Source organism: Lygodium microphyllum, chromosome 17 (genome assembly GCF_053477565.2).
Source record: "Lygodium microphyllum isolate KBCC chromosome 17, Lygodium_microphyllum_v1.1.10, whole genome shotgun sequence".
In the NCBI taxonomy this organism is placed as follows: domain Eukaryota; kingdom Viridiplantae; phylum Streptophyta; class Polypodiopsida; order Schizaeales; family Lygodiaceae; genus Lygodium; species Lygodium microphyllum.
This window is the reverse complement of record NC_141151.1, coordinates 114,450,468-114,473,618: the sequence shown is the minus strand read 5'-3', so window position 1 is coordinate 114,473,618 and position 23,151 is coordinate 114,450,468.

The following is a 23,151-nucleotide window of genomic DNA, read 5'->3' as shown; positions in this document are numbered from 1 at the left end:
CTTCTAGCCTCATGCCTCTAGCCTATGCCTGTCTAATATTTTACAATTGGCACAGGAGGGAGCCTGGCGCTCTTTTACAAGAGTTTTCCAAGTTTTTTGAGGCGCCTTTCATTTAAAATTGCACCTTTGGTCTCGGCTTAGCTTTTAGAGGTCGCATGCTTGTCTTTGCTCTTCTTCCATGCTTTTTTCACTTTTTCCTTCATTTTCCGTCATTTTCTGCCATTTCGACTTGGGGTTAACATTACCCCCCTCCGAGAGGGTGCCAGTCCCATGGCACTTCTGTGTTGTTGTAGGGTGGTAGACACTTGGGCAATGATGGTGTAAAGGGAAGGGCCACATGTAGATTCAGGTGCATGTGGAAGCTGATATTTGTCAGCCAAGCCAGATGGATAGCTAGTGGTTGACGGGGGTCTCCAAAGTTGGTGGTTTGCCACTTGTGTGATGCCTGAAAGGAGAAGGTGTAGTGCTCTTCCTAAGGGGAGTGTCTACCTTACTGTGTTAGTGCAGTGTGTTTATGCTAGTGGAATCGGGAGGTGGGGTGCAAGTGGCTTAGGGTGACAGGTCTAACCATAGGCGAGTGTTAGCTCCCTAGGTATGTCCTGCCCTTGATGTGCCCTATGTTGAGATATCGAGCTCCACTCGTGATACGCCAGGGTGACCGTTGTGTATTTATGTCACCGACTTGTTAGTTGCAGACGCGGTTGGTACACCGCCCATGAATAATAGCTACATGACAGCTATCCTTATCTACTCTAGTTCGTGGCTCAGTTAGTATGCCACCTTAGTTAGTTGAGTTTGGTTTAAGACCCATATATAGGGTTCTTCTATTTCTTTGTATGTGAGTTTTTTTGGCTTCCAAAACTAAGAAGAGGAAAATTGTTTTCAACCTCCACCCTTGTGTGTATTCCCCCATTGTGCAAGCAAGAAAGCTACAAGTGAGACTCCTTCCTTCTCTCCCACAATCTTGACATGGTATCAAAGCCTTGTTCGTGGTAAGGAGCTCAAGAAAGCAAGCCAAGCTCGCGGTGTTCTGGTAAGAGGAGCAGTGTTGCTTTCATTTTCTGTTTTGGGAGCAGATCTCTGCAGGCAGCACAGCCGGAAATTGCAGGAGTGCATTGTCTCAGGTTGAGACGCCCTTCGCGGTGAAGCAAGAGGACAGTATATGCTGCAGGATAGGGCTTTAGCCCTGGGCGACCCTGTTTTTTTTATTTGAGGCCATTTCGGGGCCTGTTTTGGAGGCGGAAGCTTTCTGCACGCACTCGTGAAAAGGCCCAGTTTTATGCTATGTAGCCACTATTCTACAAGTCGGTGAAAAGTTACTGTAGAAATTGCATCGTATGCTTGTGCGCAGAGACATTGGGAGTTACAAAATCATCCTTGTTGCCTGTTGATGCAAAATCGTCACTAGGAAGTGACTGTGTGGTCAAATACCACTTTCGTCAGTTTTGCAGATTTGCCTTTGTGAGGCTAAAGCTGTGTTCTTTGCAGTGACAGAATTTTTTGCAGTTTTCTATAATGGCGTCTGATTCTCTCTCACAGATTGTCACTGAAAAGCTTGACAAGAACAACTTCCAAGCATGGAAGTTTAGAATGACAAATTTCCTTATGGGAAAAGGATATTGGGAATTTGTTGCAGGAAATGAAGAAGAACCAGTTCTTCCTGATGTTCCCAATCAATAGCAAATGCAAGCATTTAAAGCATGGCATGAGAGAGCCAAGAAAGTTATGTACTGGCTGTCTATCAGCATTTCAGACTCTATGATTGTGCATATTCAAGATGCAAGTACGCCAAAGGAGGCATGGGATACTTTGTCAAAAATGTATAGCACAAATACGCAAGCCAAAAAAATGCAGCTCAAGCAAGAGTTGCACAATGTGCAAAGAGAAAGTATGAGCATCAATGACTACCACATGAAGGTGAAGAAGATTGCAAATGCACTTGCTTCCATTGGGTCACCAGTGGAAGATGATGATTTAGTCTCAGTGACCTTGAATGGTCTAGGAAAGGATTATGCACAGTTTCGAACATCCATTTCCGTTCGTGAAAGATTTCCTGATTTTGAGGAGTTGATTGCTCTTCTAATTTCTGAGGAGTAGAGAAATGGTGGTGCATCTTCTTTAGGAGGAACTTCAAAAGAAGCTGTCTTCTACTCAAATGCTGGAAGAGGTAGAGGCAGAGGTAGAGGAGGCCGATCTGGAGGCCGTGGCAGAAATCAAAATATGCAACAAACTCAAGAAAACCAGTCCTATAGAGAAGGACGTGGTAACTCTAGAGACAGGGGGAGCCAAAGAGGTCGTGGTGGATGGCAAAGAGGCCAAAATGCAAACAGTAATGTTGAATGCTACTACTGTGGTAAAATGGGTCATATGGCTAAAGATTGCTATAAAAAGCAGAATGACATCATGAATGGAAAACTGCAACAAGGGAATTATGCATCTTCTAGTAGACAGGGTGATGACAAAAATGAGCACTTGTTTATGGTGCAGCACATGAACAATTCTGTGACAAGTGCAGAAGAAAGCAATGATGTATGGTATGTTGACTCAGGTGCATCAAACCACATGACAGGTCATGCAGAATGGATGGAGGATGCAAGGAAAATGGAAAAACCAGGATTTGTGGAGACTGGTGATGATATTGCATATCCTATTGTGCAGATTGGAAAAATTCCTTTGTCTATGCAGGATGGGAAAAAGAAATACCTGTCCGATGTATTTCATGTCCCGAATATCACCAAGAATCTGGTTTCTGTTGGTCAAATGGTTGAGCAGGGCTTGCAGGTCAAATTTAATCCTCATGGATGCTTTGTTGAGGATATGAAAAATAAAGGTCGCTTGATAGCAAAAGGAAATAAGAAGGGCAGAATGTTTACATTGGATGCAGACATGTTTGAATTGAGTGCAGCAATGTTTGCACATGGGACCGATGTAGTTGCAGATATTGATATCTGGCATAAACGCATTGGTCATGTTAATGTACAGTGACTTAAATCAATGCAGGCCCAAAATATTGTTGCAGGATTGCCTAAATTCAAGGTTGCAGAAATGCATAAGGTATGTGAAGCCTGTCAGTTTGGAAAACAGGCAAGGAAACCATTTCCTAGACATGTTCAAGAGAGTAAGAAGCCATTGGAATTAATCCACTCTGATGTGTGGACTACTAAAGCTGCATCTCTTCGAGGCTGTCATTATTTTGTCAGTTTTATTGATGACTATAGCAGAAAAGTTTGGGTGTATTTTATGAAAAAGAAAAGTGAAGTTTTTAGGCATTTTAAAACTCTTAAAGCTATGGTTGAAAAAGAAACAGGTCTGCAAATAAAATACCTAAGGTCAGATGGAGGGGGAGAGTACCTCTCAAATGAGTTTGCAAGGTTCCTGCAGGAGCACGGTATAAAGCAGCAATATTCATGCAGTCATATCCCACAACAAAATGGAATTGCAGAAAGGAAAAAGAGGTATATTGGAGAGATATCTCGTGCCATGCTCAATGAAAAAGACTTGCCAGATTTTTATTGGGCTGAAGCAGTTGCTACAGCAGTCTATATAATGAACAGGACTCGCACTGCAGAAATACATGGGATGACTCCAAAGGAGAGGTATACTGGTAGGAAACCAGATATTTCTCATTTGAAAATTTTTGGTTGCATTGCCTATGTACATGTGCCAGATGAGCTGAGATCCAAGTTGGATCCAAAAGGTGAGAAGTGCATCTTTATTGGTTACTCTCTGCAGCAAAAAGGGTAAAGATGCTATAACCCTTCTACTCGTAAGTTTACAGTGAGCAGAGATGTTGTTTTTGATGAGATGAGTAGCTGGTATAAACCAGTAAATGTGATTGATGATGTAGATGCACAAAATGGTAATGCTGCACAGAATTCACAGCAGCAGTCACAAAATATTAGCGGACCTGGAGCGTCCTCTAGCAGTGATTCACATTCTTCGCCATGGACAGACAGATTCAGATTAGGAGAATCTTCTCAAAGCAATGCAGATAGTGGTATGTAGGTATCATGAAAAGGAAAAGAGAAGGTTGATCAGCCTATGTTTGATGTGAATGCAGGCCACTCTTATGTGGATGGTGAATCCAGTGGCTCAGAACAGAGCATTGATGATGAGTTGGGTATTCCTTCTATTGTTACACCTGGAGTATGGAAGACCATGGATGTTTTGAGAGCACCTGGGAGTGAACCTACTTTGCGCAAGTCTACCAGAACTAGGTATCCTTTGGATAGGCTGAAATATGATGGATTTACAACCATTCATTATGCATATATGGTTAAAGTGATACAAGAACCAGAACCCACTTCTTTTGAGGAAGCCATGGGAAAAGAAAAATGGGAGAAAGCCATGGATGAAGAAATGGATGCCTTGGAAGCAAATGCTACATGGGAATTGGTACCTTTGCCTAAAGGTAAGAATCCAATTGGCTGTAAGTGGGTTTATAAGGTGAAGCACAATGCAGATGGTTCTGTGAACAGATACAAGGCAAGATTAGTAGTCAAGGGGTATGCACAAACATATGGCATTGACTATGAAGAAACATTCAGTCCGGTTGCAAGTATGGCAACCCTAAGAGCAGTCATTGCTATGGCTGCATCAAAGGGATGGTCTTTACATCAGATGGATGTAAAGAATGCCTTCTTGCATGGTGATTTACAAGAAGAGGTCTATATGGAGCATCCACCAGGTTATGTGCATGTTGTTCATCCTGAGTTTGTTTGCAGGTTGAAGAAAGCCTTGTATGGCTTGAAGCAAGCACCTAGAGCATGGTCTGACAAGATAGGACAGTATCTTGTCACTATTGGCTTTCAGATTTCCAAGGTAGATTTCTCACTTTATGTGAGAAAAATAGAGAAAGGTATTATGTTGCTTGTCACTTATGTTGATGACTTGATTATGACAGGTGACAGTGATGAAGATATCCTTCATGTGAAAATGCGATTGAAGCAGAAGTTTGAGATGAAGGATTTGGGAGAGCTGCGTTATTTCTTGGGCATTGAGGTGATTAGATCACCAAGTGGGATACAACTCTTGCAGAGGCAGTATGGATTGGACATGCTGTCCAAATATGGGATGACAGGCTGTAAGCCTATTTCGGTTCCTTTGGAGTAGAATGTGAAGCTGAGCACAGATACAGGTGAGCTTCTAGAAGACCCTACTATGTACAGACGCATAGTAGGAAGCTTGATTTATATGACTATTACCAGGCCAAATTTAAGCTATGTTATTGGACTGGTAAGTTAGTTTATGCAGGCTCCAAGGAAACCGCATTTGGATGCGGCTAGACGCATACTCAGGTATGTGAAGTCCACATTGCAGTATGGACTATTTTATGAGACTGGGGTTCAGATATAGTTGCATGGATACACTGATGCTGATTGGGCTGGTAGTATTTCTGATAGACGATCTACCAGTGGATATGTGTTCTCTTTTGGGAGTGCTGCAGTCACTTGGAGCAGCAAGAAACAGCCTACAGTTGCCTTGTCGAGCACAGAGGCTGAGTACAGGGGTGCAACAATGGCTGCATGTGAGGTAGCTTGGTTGCATAAGCTACTTTATGATATGCATCAGTCTACAGATGGGCCAGTTGTCATTTATTGTGACAACATGAGTAGTATACACTTGGCAAATAACCCAATCTATCATGCTAGAACAAAGCACATTGAGGTGCATTATCACTATGTGCGAGAGAGGGTTTTACTAGGTCTTATTGATCTATTTTATGTCAGCACAGAGGATCAGGTAGCTGACATATTCATGAAGGCATTGGGCGCAGAGAAGCTGCGCAAGTTCAAAGACCTCCTTCGTGTGCAGGAATTAAGATTGAGCTCGAGGGGGAGTGTTGAGATATCAAGCTCCACTCGTGATACGCTAGGGTGACCGTTGTGTATTTATGTCACCGACTTGTCAGTTGCAGACGCGGTTGGTACACCGCCCATGAATAATAGCTACATGACAACTATCCTTAGCTACTCTAGTTCGTGGCTCAATTAGTATGCCACCTTAGTTAGTTGAGTTTGGTTTAAGACCCATATATAGGGTTCTTCTATTTCTTTGTATGTGAGTTCTTTTGGCTTCCAAAACTAAGAAGAGGAAAATTGTTTTCAGCCTCCACCCTTGTGTGTATTCCCCCATTGTGTAAGCAAGAAAGCTACAAGTGAGACTCCTCCCTTCTCTCCCACAATCTTGACACCCTAAGCATGAAGTGGGGAAGAAAAAAGGGCTAAGGGGCTAGGAGCGGAGCCGGCCGACCAAAGCCACCGGGCACGCCTAACTTGAGAATCCCTAGGTGCAGTGATAGTGCTCTATGTGGTGTTTAAGTGCTTCTGCAAAGTGAGTGCTTGTGTGCTTTTCCTTTCATGTTATTCTTTTCTTTTCTTTATTTTTTTTTTGCAGTTGCGGAATGACAACCAAGCCTAATTGTCTTCATCTGAATGAGGAGGGGAAGAGGGTTGGATGGATTTGCTCAAAAACTGGTGACTTTGCATGTAATCCTTCAGATTCATGCGGACATAAAGAGAAGTAGTGGAGAGGAAAGGGTGATTGCACCTAGTGAATTGGCTGTTAGTCATATCTTCTAGGAGGGCTAGGCAAAAAGAGGGGAGGAGACTAGCCCTCATCATAAGACGAGCCATGGTGCAGCTGTCAATAGCGTTAGGGTCAAAGAAGAGGAGAGATAGGCCGCGCTCTTGTGGAGTTGGGTCCTGCTTAAGGAGTATCTTAAGTAACCTAAGATAATTACAGGTTGTTACATAGACGGGGTCAAGGTATGAGGAGGAATCCGCAAGAAAGCGTGTCATAGAATCATCTAGGCTTTCGGAGGTAAAGAGAAGGGCATGCTCGAAGGATACTACATTAGAGTTATAAATAATAGGGAAGTCGTACCGCCCCTGGAGGGTGGCATCAAAATCCACCCCTACCCTTCGAGGGTATGCCATGTAGGTGGGGTTGTTCCGCTCGAATGGCAGGGTGTTACAAAACATTATCCAGGAGAGCATACTGATGCTGCATACTTGCCTCCTCCACAGGGGTTGGCTTTTGTAGCCCTGTACAGTGTGCGGGACTTCAAAAACTTTGTTCTGCCAATAATCAACCACCTCTGTGCCCCAAGAGGTTGGGGTTTTTTCTCACTCTTCTAGCCATCTTTGCCCCAACCAACCACTGATCGCGATCATCTCATCCATCACCTTGAGCAACAAGACCCTCCTCAGACTGTTGGGTAGGAGAAAACTAAAGGTGAATGGATCCTTTCCTTGTTCTTGTATCTCCCACAGCACCAGTTCTGCGTGGAATCCCGTGGGGATATCATCAGGGCAAGGTGGGAGGGGTGCGGGCGGCAGCACGGCTAGTTTGGCTCTCAGCTGTTTCCTGGCTTCCTCTACTAGCTTTCTGCATCTTTCCCTAGATGCGGCTTGTCTTTCCGCAGATGGGTCCTCTTGTGGTGGCTCTTGAGACTGCGGCGAGGGGGGTTGTGGGACTATATCCTCCCTAAATTGGTTCATGTCGATCTCAAGTTCAACTTCCTCCCCCTACCATTCTCCCTGTGGTGCTTCCTCTTCGAATCCAAGGGCGTCGATTTCCTGGGGGGTTAGGCCGGCTAGCAATAGGTATTTTCGTTGCTCATCCAAGCTTAGCCTAACCTCCATAGCTAGGAGTGGCATCTGCAATCCAGCATGTAAGGCTCTACGTGCGATGCTGAGCTTTTTTTGCGTCACCTCCAATGACTCTCCTTGCGCTGAGTGACTGGTGTCCATGATGGTGTCGAGGAAGGATTTTTGTTGGGCACCGAAGGCCACTTGGGCGGCTTCTGCCTTGCTCTCTGCAATGATTTTCTCCTTCTCTACCAGAGCAAGGCGCTGTGCTAGTGTCTTCACACTCTTTTCATTGTGCACAGCCCACTCCTCTGCTCTTTTGTTCATTTCTTCCAAGCTCTCTCCTTGCTTTAGGGTTAGTATCATGAGTTTCTGCTCTTGGTCCTCCAACTCCCTGACCAACCTCTCTTGCTATTCTTTTTCAGAGTTTGGTTGATCTATCAGGCGCTCAATCTCCTCTTGCTGCTCCTCTATGTCTTGTTTTCTCTCCTCATCCTTGGCATTCAGCTTAGCCACAAGCACATCAACCTGAGCAGATTTCGTAACGAGCTCCTAGTACTACACTATCAGGAGCTTATGCTCTCTTTGCATCTTCACTAGCTCCTGTGTTTTGTTTTCAAGCTACTGCCTCCAGTGCTCCTCCCTGTCATCCTTAGCCTTCATTTCTTGCTTGAGATCTACGATCTCCCTTTGCTGCATGGCTATCATCCTTGTTTTATCCAGCTGGAAAGCGGCTACTGATTCCTTCTCAGCTGCCAACTTAGCCACGGCTATCTTGCGTTCCTCCTTAACTTTCTCCAATTGGGAGAGCAGCTCGGTGACGTACTTGTCATAGTTAACCGATGGCGTCATCGTTGTGTGGATGGGTGAGGTTGAGGCTTCTACCTTCTGCCTTTTAGGATCTTGCCTGGATTCCACATCAGTAGTTGGCCGCTTTTATCCTGTGGCTGTGGTGCCTGTGCTCTGTCCCTAGGCCATCTCTTTGTTGATGAAGTATTCCATCCATGCCACAAAATTTGACATGTCAGCACTGGTCGGGATGCTAGGGGTGATGGTAATGGGTTCAGTGGAAGGCATCATGAGGGTAGGAATTAAATGAATTGCGGCCTTGCCCTTGCCCTTGCCCTCAGTGACTGCAGGTGGCACGATCTCCGGCACCTGAGTGCTAGACCCTGGCCTTTCTTCTCTATGTGGGCTCCAATTCTCCAATTCATCAGCTCGGCTTTGTTGCTCGTTGGACCGGCGGTGGCTTCAGCCAGGTCCTCTTCCTCCTTCCTTCTTAGTTCTTCCTCTTCCTCATCCGCCTTCCTTCTCCTTTCCTCCTCCGCTTTTCTCTGCTCTTCCTTCTTTTTCTCTTTTTCTTCTTTTTCCTTTCTTTTCTTCTCCTTTGCTTCCTACTTTGATGCCTTCTTTGCTTTTTGTAATTCTTCTTTTTCCTTCTCTTCCTCCTGTCTCTTCTTCCTCTCTCTCTCCTTTGCCTCTTTTAGGGACTCTTTCTTTGCCCTTTCCAAGTATTCTCTCTCCTTCCTGCCTTCGTCATCCTTCTTCTTTCTCTGCGTTGTCTTCTTCTTGGGCTTCTCGGTTGTCTTTTTGCTTTTCTGTCCTTCCCCTTCTTCCTCTGTCTCAGTTCTATCAGTGGACCTATCCTTATCCTGGTGAGGAGGTGACCTCTCTGGCGTTTCTCCTTCTCCTTCGTCTGCATCCTGTGCTTCCTTCACTGCCTCCTAGATGAGCGCATTCAAGACACCTCCATACCCAATGAAGGAGGCTTTGGAGAAGGCTTTCTTTCTTTCTGTAGCTTTAGAGGCTGGAGATTCTCCTCTTGCTGGCACACTTCCTACGGCCAGTGCTTTGGCTGCCTGGTCGATCGTTTTTTGCACGTACTCGTTCCAGTCTACTTCATCTAGGGTATGGGCTGCTACATTCTCCAACACATGTATGCTAATTCGATGCATTAATGAATTGTAGCGCTAGCTAGAGAAGAGCACATGTATCAGCTTGGCTTGCATCCTGGCTTCCGCGTCGGGGATATCTTGGATGCTTATGCTGTCATTTGTGAGCACATCTTCCTTCTTCATTTCAAGCATTGCATAAACATCCCTTTTCTGTTTCCTCTCCGTCTTTGGCTCCAACCCCAAAGCCTTCTCCACCAAGGCTAGGTCTTGTTAGAAGTCAAGCTCTCCCGTTTGTCCTTCTTTATGTATGACCGACATCTGTGACAGCTAGTGTGCAGCTGTCTACATGTGACTACATTGAATAAGTCGGTTTAGCTAGTCGGTGACCTGACTATAGTCAGTGAGTTAGTCAGTATAGTTACACTTACACTAGGTTACTCTTTGTAGTGTGGGTATTACTCTAGTGTTGAATAATGAAAGAGAAGATGAAGAACCTGATGGTTCTCTGTTAGCTCCATCCCTATCTCTCTCTCTCCCCTCTTTCAACATGGTATTAGAGCGGGACTTGGTGGACTCCGTGAAGCTGGAGGAAGTGAAGAGGACCTAACTTAGGTTTTTTCCTACATTAAACAAGCTGTCATTGTGGGCTGCAGGTGAGCATTTGTTCATTGCATACTCCAGGGTGAATATCAGTGCTTGTGCCTTGTTGGGAGCCTTGAGGAGGCCAAGAAGACCACATCAGAGTGTGTATCACTCACTACCATCATCATCTTCTTCAGAAGCATGCTGAAGTCCAGGTTTGCAGGCAGCGTGAACTGCGCCTGTTTGCTGCCATCATTTGTTGGGCTGTACTTCATCAAATGCTAGTGTCTTTGGTCATCAAATGCTTGGTTATGTCATGTAGAAGTGCTTTGGGATTGCAACAAGCAAATGCTTGACTTTGAGCATTGATATGAGCTGAGATCAAAGTGGGCAGATCTGAAAAAAAAAGGCATGCACTGCTGTATACACAACATACATGGTATAAACTGGAGGTCATATGTACCTGTTGTGATCCACTGCAAGCTTATTTTGGTAACTGAAATACTCAGTGTGGAGCATTTCAGACAGGCTGAAAACTGTCATTTAACATGGACAGCAAGCATTTGTTCTTTACTGAAGCATAGTGTGACATTTGGTGACATCTATGAGATGTATGTACTGACATATGTCAGAATGTTCATGGGTTGAGAAAAGCATTAAGTGCTACTGAATGCTGAAATTTTTGGAGCTAAAGCAAATGAAATCTTTTTTTCTTTCTGAATACAAATTGCAGAAGTAATGTATGACTTTGCTCATTAGAGACAGTCTATGGTCACTACATAGTCATGCATTGACCTTGTCATACTAGAGCAAATGTATGGTTTGGTTGAAGACACTTTGAAGCGGTTTGAAGCTGGTTATGCTGTTTTTTTGGTTGACTGCAACCTGCAACAAAATTGTTGACACTTGTACTTTCTGATTATGCATTGGTTCGTGCTTCTATGCTCATGTCTAGAGTGACATATGTACTTGCAGTCATCTGAGAAGACTTGGGATATATATGACATGTGTGCATGTTATTTTTGGCATTGAAAGTGCTACTGTTAATCACAGTTTACAGGTTTAGACTGCATGTTTTTGGACCCTGGTAGTGGATTTGCAGGAGTTCAATCTGAAGCAAGTACACGGCATATGTATTGACAGTTATTTCTACGAGCTGGACCACTTGATTGTGGACTATTTTGGGCTGATACTGGGCTGAAATTTACTGGTTTTTTACTGCAATTAAAGCTAGACAACAAAAACTTTGCATTATGGAAATTCAGAATGAAAAATTTTCTGGTTGGTAGAGGATATTGGGATTTATGCACAGGAGATGAAGCAGCTCCTGAATTGCCTGAAGCAAATGCAACAAATGAACAGAAGAGAGCTCACTGGTTATGGACTGAAAGAGCATGTAAGGTACTGCATTGGTTTTCACTATATATATCCAATGCTATGGCTATTCAAATCACTAGCTGTGAGTCTCCGAAGGATGCTTGGGATATACTGATGAGCAATTATGGAACCATGACACATGCACGGAAGATCCAGTTGAAACAGCAAAGAGCATGTAAGGTACTGCATTAGTTTTCACTATATATATCCAATGCTATGGCTATTCAAATCACTGGCTGTGAGTCTCCGAAGGATGCTTGGGATATACTAATAAGAAATTATGGAACCATGACACATGTACGGAAGATCCAGTTGAAACAGCAGTTCAATAATATGTCTAGAAATGGCAGGAGCATCCAGGTATATACCACAGAGATCAAGACCATAGCTGATCAGTTAGCTACCATTGGTTTAAGGGTATCAGAAGATGATATGATTGCTGTTGCATTGAATGGTTTAGGGAAAGAATACAAAGCATTTGACACTTCCATCTCAGTTAGAGCAGATCCCCCTAACTGGGAAGAACTAGTTGCATTGTTGCTGCATGAGGAGGTCAAACTTGGCCTAAATATAGGTTCCAGTGCCTCTCAGAGCAGAGGCACTGTGTTATAATCTAGCCAGCGTGGCAGAGGAGGCAGAGGCCATGATTCATATCGAGGTCGTGGCAACACTCGTAATGCCTATGGATAGCAACAGCAGCAGGGAAATTAGCATGGTGCTGATACACAGGGCCAGCGAGGATCTGGTGGTTTTAGAGGCAGGGGGAGATCACCTCGAGGAAGAGGAGGTGGATCTAGATCTTGGGAGTCTTTTGATCAGTCCAACAGGGACAAAGATTGCCATTATTGTGGCAGGTATGGGCACATGGTGAAGGAATGTTACAAAAAGCAGAAATGACATGAAGGCAAAAGGGAAACAACATGGGCATTATCCATCCTCTAGTGGTGGTCAGGATGATTAGGTTGATAGACTCTTTGCCATGCAGCATGTGGCCAAGTCTACGTCAAGGCAGAACATTTCACGAACGGAAATGGATGTTCGGAACTGTGCATAATCCTTTCCTAGACCATTCAAGGTCACGGAAACTAAATCATCATCTTCCACTGGTGACCCAATGGAAGCAAGTGCATCTCCAATCTTCTTCACCTTCATGTGGTAGTCATTGATGCTCATACTTTCTCTTTGCACATTGTGCAACTCTTGCTTGAGCTGCATTTTCCTGGCTTGTGTATTTGTGCTATACATTTTTGACAAAGTATCCCATGCCTCCTTTGGCGTACTTGCATCCTGAATATGCACAATCATAGAGTCTGAAATACTGATAGACAACCAGTATATAACTTTTCTGGCTCTCTCATGCCATCCTTTAAATGCCTGCATTTTCTGTTGATTGGGAACATTAGGAAGAACTCGTTCTTCTTCATTTCCTGCAACAAATTCCCAATATCCTTTTCCCATAAGGAAATTCGTCATTCTAAACTTCCATGCTTGGAAGTTGTTCTTGTCAAGATTTTCAGTGACAATCTGTGAAAGAGAATCAGACGCCATTACAGAACACCGCAAAAAATTCTGTCACTGTAAAAAAACACAGCTTCAGCCTCACAAGGGCAAATCTGCAAAACTGACGAAAGTAGTATTTGACCACACAGTCACTTCCTAGTGACAATTTTGCATCAACAGGCAACAAGGATGATTCTATAACTCCCAATGTCTCTGCGCACAGGCATACGATGCAATCTCTACGGTAACTTTTCACCGACCTATAGAACAGTGGTCGCACAGCATAAAACAGGGCCTTTTCTTGAGTGCGTGCAAAAAACTTCCACCTCCAAAACAAGCCCCGAAATGGCCTCAAATCAAAAAAACAGAGCAACCACAGGCTAAAGCCCCTTCATGTAGCATATATTGCCCTCTTGCTACATCGCGAAGGGTGTCTCAATCTGAGACAATGCACTCTTGCACTTTCTAGCTGTGCTACTTGTAGAGACTTGCTCCCAAAACAGAAAAATGAAAGCAACACTGGTCCTCTTACCAGAACACCGCGAACTTGGTTTGCTTTCTTGAGCTCCTTACCACGAACAAGGCTCTGATACCATGTCAAGATTGTGGGAGAGAAGGAAGGAGTCTCACTTATAGCTCTCTCACTTGCACAATGGGGGAATACACACAAAGGTGGAGGCTGAAAATAGTTTTCCTCTTCTTAGTTGTGTAAGCCAAAAAGAACTCTCATACAAAGAAATAGAAGAACCCTATATATGGGTCTCAAACCAAACTCAACTAACTAAGGTGGCATACTAACTGAACCACGAACTAGAGTAGATAAGGATAGCTATCATCTAGCTATTATTCATGGGCGGTGTACCAACCGCATCTGCAACTAACAAGTCAGTGACATAAATGCACAACGATCACCCTGGCATATCACGAGTGGAGCTCGATATCTCAACAATACGCTCTCTCAATAGTAAATGAGAATAACCAAGAATAGCTCCTTATAATTCTCTCTTGATTGTGGATACACCTCCCAAGAGGTATATCTAATATGAAGAGTCACCAGAGCCACTACAGTGGCCTTTCAAGGCTCACTACTATCACTGCCACTGTAGTCTTTACTAGAGGTCTTCAATAGCTACTTCTTCTACTTCTTTGAGCTATTAAGAGATTCAATTATTCTCTTTCCAAGATAGAAAAATATCCCCAAGCTAAATATCCATCAAATAGAACACTCAGAAGCATACAGAAGACAACAGAAGTGATGCCAGGAGGCATATTTCACGGTGGATTCCGTGCCACGGTGGATTCCGTGAGGTTTTACGGTGGATTCCGTAAACTTAGATGACCAGGGCTCATACGCAAAGAGGATTCTTTGTGCGAGAAGTTGATGGGGACGCCTGTCCTTTTCGGGCGTTTCATTAATTTAGTGTGTACATGGGTGATTCCATAGCGGGTGATTCCGCAAAATGCATATTAAATTAATAAACGTTTATGAGTTTAGAGTGCGCACTCGTAATAAATTAAGGTTAGGATTTATTTCTAACCAGTTGATTTATTTATGTAGCTGAAGACTGCTAGGTATTCACTTTTGTCGGTCTAATTGTGTTATTTTACTAACGATTGTGAATGCTTCAGTTGATGTGTAGAGATAGCAGCAGTGGCGGAGGAAAGCATTGGAGTCTAGCGGGTTTCCGACCTTTGGACTATATTTTGATAGGCGCCACGCCTATATTTTGATTATGTCTATAGAGACATCGATTATTTATTATTATTTTGTATGCGCTTATGCGCCTGGATATGTTATTTCTATTTGGACATTGAGATTGGGCATGCCAGACTCTTTGGGCACCGTCCATTAGCTTTATTTTCCTATTTTTGGTAGAAAGCAAACTCAAAAGCTAAAAGCTTGTCATATTTTTGTAATTGGGCTATTTTTGAGCAAAAAGATTGGAAATATACATTAAATACATGCTTTGTGAAGCGCTCACACAAGGCATGGGGGAGATTCAACCCAATTTGTCTCTTGTCTCATGTCGTGCTTGCTTTTACATTGGTTTTTGTGCTAAAAAGTAGAGTGCTTTGTTCTTGGGGACCTTTGGGAATTCACTACGTGAGCTACCTGCGTCCGATCTGCGCACCAGTGGTATCAGAGCGGAGCAGAGATCAAGGGCTTCCAATCGCTACCAATCTCAGGCGAAGGCGGAGCTCCAGGAACAAACGGTCTCTACAGTCAATCTCGTCGCGAACCGTCGATACAGGCAGACTTCTGGCGATCAAGAACCCCTATTTCCACTGTCAGATCGCGAAGGACCACTCTCTGTCGGCGGAGGACCACTCATAAATTCTCTTCATCAAGTCGTGATAAAACAGTGAGAAATCTCTAATCTACTTCATTAAAAAGCTTAGTTTTAAGCTTAAGAAGCTTATTAGCTTCATAATCTTCAAATCGTGATCAACAAGAGAAGTTCCGAAAATCGCGCGAAGAAAAAAACGCCCCCCCCCCTCACGATCAAAAACGGCGGACTTACTGACTTACTTAAGCTTATTAGCTTAAGCTTAACTAATTAAGCTTAAGTCCTACTATACTCTGCAAGTTCTACTGGGCAGACAAGTCTGCAAACTCCGGGTCACGCACTCCAGAAGACAAGTTCAGCAAGTCACTTGTAAACAAGTCCTACAAGTTCTGCAAGTCGGCTAAGTCCAGCAAGTTCACAACCCTGCAAGTCTGTTAAGTCTGCAACTCTGCAAGTCAGACTAAATCAGAACTGATTAACGCTCGAAACTCCTAGAAGACTTGTTCGTTTGCAAAAACTCAGAATTGGAAAGTTGTTCGCAGCAAGCTGTTTTACCTATCTACAAGTTCGTTGAAGTACTTTCAGCAAACAGAGACAGAAATATTTCAGAATTTCTGAAAATTGAAGAAGAAAATACCCAAAAATACATAGCCTTGTAACCCCAAATTTGAGCTACGCTCATCCCGCTAACTGATTTTGAGTGAGAAAGGTTTGTTGAGTTTTACAGGATGACTACCCCACATATGGATGATCCTATGGCTGAAGACGACCTACCCGAGCCTACCATGGAGCAAAAGCTGGATCTTATCATGTTGCAATTGGACGAAGAGCGAAGAGCTAGGCAAGCCTTGCAAGCGCAATTGACAAAGCTACAAGGAGCGTCCACTGACAAAGAAGAACCTCAAGCTGAAGATTTGATTCGTCGTACCATCGACGCCACTCTTGAAGCACAAACCATTCGCAAGGAATCCAAGATAAGTAAACGAAGTTTCAAGTTTCGCACTTTCAATGGCATAAGAGAAGGAAAGACTGTTTTATCATTCATTAGCCAATTTGATGACTATTTCCATGAGGAAACTTATCCTGAGAAAGATAAAATCAAGTGTGTTACTAATCATCTGATAGATAGAGCATCACTTTGGTGGACTGTAGTCCGCAAGAGTATAGAATGTCCTACTACATGGGAAGATTTCAAGAAGAAGTTCATGCAAAATTTCCTTCCACCGCAATTTCATGAGAAGGCTATCAAGCAATGGGATTTACTTCAACAACGCGACCGTGAGCCTATACCACAGTATACAGAGCGTTTTTGGAATGCACTCCTACAGCTACGCATGCTTGAAGATGTACCAGAGACAACACATAAGCGGAAGTACATGTCTGGACTTCTTGGACATTACTACGATGAGGTGAATATGTTCAAGCCTGCTACCCTTGAAGATGCCATCTCCTTAGCTCACGACACTGAAGATAAGTTACGTGGAAGAGATCGACGACCACAGCCATTCCAAGCAAACGGTAATTATGGATCTAAACAATTCAATTCAAATTTTAGAAGGTTTAATCCAGGTCGTTTCTCATCACCATCTTTCCGCAAGAATTGGCCTAAACCATCTGCATTACCATCCACTATCAATCCCAATCCTAAGCCTATCCAACAAGCAAATCCAAATATACCCAGACTCCCAGCCATTGCAAATAATGTGACCAAAGCTAAGCCTATCGTATACTACAAGTGTCACCAGCCAGGCCATCTCGCAGCAAATTGTCATTCAAAGAAGCCATCAGCACATATCAACTACCTTGGAGCTATGGACGAAGACGAGCATGAGGATATGCCGGATTTCACTGAAGAAGAAGATGATCCTACTACTACTTCCGACACTTTACCAGGTATGCCTACTTTACATTCATTGTTGACTATGAAATGTATGGTGCATGGAAAAGAAAGAACTGTATTGCATGATGACAGTAGTACGCATGACTTTATTTCAGCAAAATTGGTAAAGGAATTGAAATTGCATACAGTACCTACGCACTATCGCATAAAAGCTGCATTTTTAGGCACTAGGTACAATGGCACACAAGAAGTTCAAAATTTAGAAATTCAAATTGGTCCATATATTGAAAGAAGCAATTTCTTAGTTGTCCCATTACAGTCTAGCGACATTATTCTAGGAATGCCATGGAGACACCAACATAATCCCAATATAGATTATTCCACACACACAATGAATATAAATTTTCAAGGAAAATCTATTACATTATTTGGTATGCATGCATCTCATATGTTTCCACTGCTTTCACATACTCAAGCAAAACGTGCACTACGCAAGAATACTAAATCATATCTCATTTGGGTGAATGAATTGCACGCAAAAGAAACTCATATGCACCCTAGGCATAAGGAATTTCTTGCATATTTTAAGGACTGTTTTGCAGAAGACCTACCACCAGGTTTACCTCCATCACGTCCAGAAGACCATAAGATTGACCTAATACCTGGCACACAACCACCTTGCAAAGCCCCATATAGGCACAATCAAATAGAGCAAAAAGAAATCTAGAGTCAAGTAGAAGAATTACTAAATAGAGGTTTAATTCGACCTAGCAGTTCTCCATTCGGTGCACCTGTGCTCTTAGTCAAGAAAAAGAATAATACTTATCGGATGTGTATTGACTACCGAGCATTAAACAAGATCACTGTAAAGAATAGGTATCCTATACCTAGAGTTGACGACCTTATGGACAAACTGCAAGGATCTTCTATATTTAGTAAAATTGACCTTAAATCTGGATATCATCAGGTGAGGCTAGATAGATCCGACATATTTAAGACTGCATTCAGGACACAGTTTGGCCATTACGAATTCTTAGTTATGCCATTCGGATTAACTAATGCACCTGCCACTTTCAGTAGAATGATGAACCGTATTTTTCTAAAATATCAATATTGTGTGATTGTTTTCTTTGATGATATTTTAGTGTTTAGTCAAAGTGAAAAAGAGCATTATGAGCATTTATCATTAGTTTTTCAATTACTGAAAGAAAATCAATTGTTTGCAAATCCTGACAAGAGTGAATTCTTTAAGACAGAAATAGAATATCTAGGTAATATTGTATCAGAAGAAGGAATAAAAGTTGATCCTAAGAAAATTGACGCAATATTGCATTGGCCTATTCCTAAAAATGTACATGAATTACGCTCATTCCTTGGTCTTGCTAGTTTCTATAGGAAGTTTGTACGTAATTTCTCATTACTTGCTTTACCACTGACCAAACTTCTTAAGAAAGGCATTGTTTATCAATGGATTGAAAACCAACAGAAATCCTTTGATTTACTTAAACGTGCATTGACCAATGCCCCTGTCCTACAATTGCCTGACTTTAATAGACCATTCTTTTTAGTTGTGACCGATGCTAGCGGATCAGGAATAGGAGCCGTGCTAATGCAAGATAACCATCCAATAGCATATTCTAGTTCTAAGCTGAAACCCTCTGAGCTCAAATATTCCACCTATGACAAGGAACTCTTAGCAGTTGTTCAAGCATTGAAACAATGGAAGCATTATTTAATGGGTTCAGAATTCATGATAAAGACCGACCAGCAAAGCATTAGACATCTACTTAGCCAACCCCAAATTTTTGACCGTCATATCAAATGGGCTTCATTCATTCAAAGTTTCCATCCTATCATTCAATACCAACCTGGAAAAGAAAATGTAGTTGCCGATGCATTGAGTAGAAGACCTGCAATTCATAACATTTCTATCATATCTTTTGATTCTTTGATTGCTATGAAAGACACATATCACCAGGATATTACTTTTCATTCTGATTGGCAAAAATTAGTTCAAAATAATTTCATTCCTGTTGATTCATTATCATATAATGATGGATTCATGTTCTTTGAAAAGAGACTGTGTGTTACTATTCCATTCCGATCATTTGTTTTGAATGAAATTCATTGTCCCCCATATCAAGGTCATAGAGGTATCATTTCTACATTACGCATGTTAACTGAAGATTTTTATTGGCCGCATATGGATGCAGATGTGTCTAATTTTGTTTCTGAATGTCTGATTTGTCAAAGAATAAAAAGACATCATGGTAAACAGTATGGGTTATTAATGCCTTTATCTATTCCATCTAAACCTTGGGAACATATATCTATGGATTTCATTACTGGCTTACCAAATACTAAATCTAACCATGACATGATTTGGACAATTGTAGATAGATTTAGTAAGCAAGCATATTTCATTGCATGTAAGAAAACTTTAACAGCATCACAAGCAGCACAGTTATTTTTGAAAACTGTTTTTACTAACCATGGATTGCCGAAAGTGATTATTTCAGATAGAGATTCTAGATTTTGTAATAATTTCTGGATTACACTGTTTGCAAATCTAGGCACAAAGATTGATTTTTCATCTGCATTTCATCCAGAAACAAATGGACAAACAGAAGCCACAAATAGCACCATTCTAGATCTTTTACGTGCATACACTATCTCTAAACCTCAGACATGGGGTACTCATTTACATTTATTACAGTTTGCTTACAATAATACACCGCACACATCTACAAAGAAAGCACCTTTTGAAGTTATTTATGGACATAGATTATCTACACCTGTTGCATCTTTGTCTAATAGAATACAAAGTGCCGATGATATTGCTGTTATGCATAACACTATTTTTGATGAGGTAAAGGATATGATTGCTAAAGCCCAACAATCATATACCAAACAAGCCAACAAGAAAAGACAAGCCATGAATTTCAAAGTTGATGATTATGTTTGGCTTAGAATAGAAAAGCGTAGACTGCAAAGTGTAGATAGACATCCAGTTGTCAAATTAGCCCCTAGATTCTACGGACCATTTAGAATCATTCATAAGATTAATGACAATGCATTCAAGTTAGAATTGCCATCTCATTGGAAAATTCATAATACCTTTCATATTAGTTTATTGACACCATTTAGAGGACAATTACCTATCCACCCTGTCTATGAAAACCCACCTTTATTAGAAGAAGAGACTGAAATCCTTGAACCAGAAGCCATTATAGACACTGATTACATGACCACTAGAACTGGCCGAAGGTACTCTAGATATCTCGTGAAATTTAAGAATCATCCTGTAGAAGAAGCACAATGGATGCACGCTAGAGACCTAAATGCTTTCCCCACTCTGTTAGCTCTACATTGAGCTAATAGCAATTGAGGTCAATTGCTATCCCACCCCGGGGGTATGATGCCAAGAGGCATATTTCACGGTGGATTCCGTGCCACGGTGGATTCCGTGAGGTTTTACGGTGGATTCCGTAAACTTAGATGACCGGGGCTCATACGCAAAGAGGATTCTTTGTGCGAGAAGTTGATGGGGACGCCTGTCCTTTTCGGGCGTTTCATTAATTTAGTGTGTACATGGGTGATTCCATAGCGGGTGATTCCGCAAAATGCATATTAAATTAATAAACGTTTATGAGTTTAGAGTGCGCACTCGTAATAAATTAAGGTTAGGATTTATTTCTAACCAGTTGATTTATTTATGTAGCTGAAGACTGCTAGGTATTCACTTTTGTCGGTCTAATTGTGTTATTTTACTAACGATTGTGAATGCTTCAGTTGATGTGTAGAGATAGCAGCAGTGGCGGAGGAAAGCATTGGAGTCTAGCGGGTTTCCGACCTTTGGACTATATTTTGATAGGCGCCACGCCTATATTTTGATTATGTCTATAGAGACATCGATTATTTATTATTATTTTGTATGCGCTTATGCGCCTGGATATGTTATTTCTATTTGGACATTGAGATTGGGCGTGCCAGACTCTTTGGGCACCGTCCATTAGCTTTATTTTCCTATTTTTGGTAGAAAGCAAACTCAAAAGCTAAAAGCTTGTTATATTTTTGTAATTGGGCTATTTTTGAGCAAAAAGATTGGAAATATACATTAAATACATGCTTTGTGAAGCGCTCACACAAGGCATGGGGGAGATTCAACCCAATTTGTCTCTTGTCTCATGTCGTGCTTGTTTTTACATTGGTTTTTGTGCTAAAAAGTAGAGTGCTTTGTTCTTGGGGACCTTTGGGAATTCACTACGTGAGCTACCTGCGTCCGATCTGCGCACCAAGAAGATTCATAGAAGCTCAACAAAAGCTCAATAGGAAGTACAAAAAACCATTTAGCTCAAACTAAAACCAATTTGATCAATCCAAAACCATCCAAAATACTCTCAATCATTGCTAAAACCATTGATTTACAATCATAACCTCTCAAACAAAAATAAAACATATCAAAATAGAGGCAAAAATAGACTTATCAAAATCAAACAGATACAGAATAGAACCTAACAAAAATTAGAACTCAATCAAAAACTATCATGAGCTTCTCAAACATATTCAACCTAACCCAAAACACTCCAAAAATTTTCCAAATAATCTAAAAAATAATTAATAATCTCTCATATGAATAAAAAATAATCCAAAAATTTTAGATAAAAGTAGAGTCATTTCAACCCTCAATGTCGTTCTAGAGAGGATGGATCTTGTGATTGTTGTGGAGACATTGATGCAATGTCCCCCTCCTATGGATGGATTGGATATCTATCACTTCCCAAATTTTCTATACCTATAGATATCTTCCACTCTTATGATTCTAGGGTTTGCTCAAGTGTTTGTGATTGTCACTCCTATGGGTGCTACTTCAATAGGTACCCTCCCTATAGATACACCAAATATACTGGGGTCTCCTAGTTATGCCAAAAGTGTGGTTGTAGGTGTGAGAGGATGCACCTTAGATACACCCCACTAAGGTACGGATAATTAGTGGAAAGAAAAGTCGTGAAGTATACATGAATGATGAGGATAAGAGACTGATTGCATGTATGTATGAGTTGTACCAATAGGTTTTAAAGCATGATATATCGAATTACTAGAAGAATATACTAGAGGCTAGCAAGGACTATGTAATAGTATCCTTGCACAAGGAGTTTCTAGTATTCACACTGGTTAGTTGTCTATTGGATAGATTATGGAAGTAATGTACACCTACATGTTCCATAGACAATGGTCAAATACACAGAAGAAAGTGAAAATTTGTGTAAGAAAGATTGAGTGGCTAGACAAAGAGAACTAGCCAAAAGGAGGCTATAGAATCTCCAGGGTGATGGTGGTGACAATAGTAAGAGGTGACAACGGCATAGCTCAAGGTCAAAGTTGTGCATCACCTTAGGAGTGGTGGCCATAAGACCTACTTGGAGGATTCTGTAAGTCCTCTATTAGTTATATTCATATTTTTATTTTATATGTTTCTTATAGTGATAAGCTAATTCTAATGGTGCTACTTTAGAAATAAATTTATAGCACTCAATTACAAAGGACAATCCTATAGGGTTAGAGACCTAACATGCAAAAAGACATGGTCTTACTATACCCATTAACAAGCTATATGCACACAGTGGTCCAATAAGTCATCTCTTTCATGTTTCTAGTTTTTAGCCTTTGTGATATATTGTGTACTCTAGCTTAATAATTGGTTATTTTGCAAGCTCCTTTTGATGATCCGTTGGGGATGAGCTTGGATTCATGGAGCACCCCTCCGTTTTTTGGCCTTGTGCTCCATTCATGCTTTTTCCATTGATTGTATCTAGCTTTCTATAGATACATTTCTCAATCATCGTATATGACTCACATTTAGTGACTTTCATAGATAGTTTTTCTTATTATTCGATGTAGCTAGTACTATGGGATGTCATCTTCTCATTATAGTTGTTTGTAAATTCAATCAATGGATTCCTTCTTATTGGCAAATCATGATGATATAATTTTTGGATTGGATGTTCTATTTGTAAATGAGTTGTGGAATAATATTCAACCCATATGGTTAGAAGGGTGGCAAGGCAACATGCCCT